Below are 1,741 nucleotides of genomic sequence, written 5' to 3'. Positions count from 1 at the left end.
AGAAGCACTTTTCCATTGTCCACAAATGCTCGCTTCAAAAGCAAAGAAAGAAAACCCCAACTCCACAAAAGCGAATCAAAATAACTAGCAAGAATGTTCAAAGTTGCAATAACTAGCAAGATTATTCAAAGTTGCTAATGAGAACATCCATACTACTTATTGCTGCTGCCGTGAGATCAACAAGTAGTGCAATTACCTACCTGATTATGACTACAAATTCAAACTCAAATTGAAACTTAAAAATATGATTTTTGATGAAAATTAAGAAATATCTTTTTTTGACAAAAGAAAATAAAAATATAAAAGTGTACTAGTGTCATTCCTCAGGTGGTGCGATTACCAAAGTTGATTTTATTATTGGTTGAGATATTCGTTGAATTGACCATTATTTACTGACCGGTTTTGACCAGATCTCAACAAATCTAATATATATATATATATATATATATAGAACTAGGCTAATATACTATTAATAGCACCGAGTCATTGGTGCTATCAAGTTTTTGGCTATTGGATTAAGAGATGTGCGGTTAGGATGATGTGGACCCCCAAGGGTTGAGTGGTGGTTGGTTGAATAGTATGATCTAACGGGTGAAAATGATCAAAAGGGTAGATCTAACGGCGAAAAACTTAGTAGCACCAAGTGCTTCATGCTATTAATAGCATAGTAGCCAGCCTGACTCTCTCTCTCTCTCTCTCTCTCTCTCTCTCTCTCTCTCTCTCTATATATATATATATATATATATATAATAAAAGTAACTTTATGAATATTAAGGTTAATTTCACCATTGTTCCTAAACCTTTTTTAACCAATCTTTAGACTATTTTAATTGGGTCCCTACTGTTTATGATTCCATTGCTTCTGACGAAATCCAACATTTGAGCTTCCAATATCTTCAAGAAGTAGAAGAAGATGATGAAGAATAATGAAAAAAGAAGGGGAAAGAAAGAAGAAGAAAATGTGAGGAAGCAGAATATGATACTTCCAAGAAGAAGAGAAATTGAGAAAATGAATAAAATGAATTAGAAGAAGAAAAAAATTGAAGAAAAAGAATAAAAACGAAGAAGAAAAAGAATAAAAGGAGAAGAGAAAAAGAAAGCATAACAAAAAGAGGAGGAGAAGATAAAAAGTAGAAAAAGAATGAGATGAAAGAATTACTCGACACAGGCCTAAGTCGTTGCGAGCCAATAAGCAAAAGAACGAAAAGAGATAATACATAACGAATCAATTATTACTTGACAAAACGAAAAAATTATTAATCTACTCTAAAAATTAATTACATTAATTGAACATCATATATATATATATATATATAGAATTAGACTGGAATACTATTAATAGTAAAATGTTTTTTTTGCTATCAAATTTTTAACCCTTGGATGAAAAATTGTAGGGTCAGGATGATATTAGTCGGTTAGAGTTGAGTGGTCCCCCTAGGGTTGAGTGGTCCCCACTGGGTTATAGTATTTAATCCAATGGTTAGAAATAATGAAAAGAGTTGATCCAAAGGCTAAAAAACTGGTAGCAACAATAGAATTTGCTACTAATAGTAGCCCAGTCCAACTCTATATAGAATTAGACTGGAATACTATTAATAGCACCAATGACTTGGTGCTATTAAATACTATATTAGCCTAGCTCTCTCTCTCTCTCTCTCTCTATATATATATATATATATATATAATTGAGCTCCTATGCTTGTAAAAGTATAAATCATTGGTGCTCGTAAATTTTCAGCCC

The sequence above is a fragment of the Ananas comosus genome, linkage group 16 (genome assembly GCF_001540865.1).
Source record: "Ananas comosus cultivar F153 linkage group 16, ASM154086v1, whole genome shotgun sequence".
Classification (NCBI taxonomy): Eukaryota; Viridiplantae; Streptophyta; class Magnoliopsida; order Poales; family Bromeliaceae; genus Ananas; species Ananas comosus.
Note: the sequence above shows the minus strand (reverse complement) of the source record.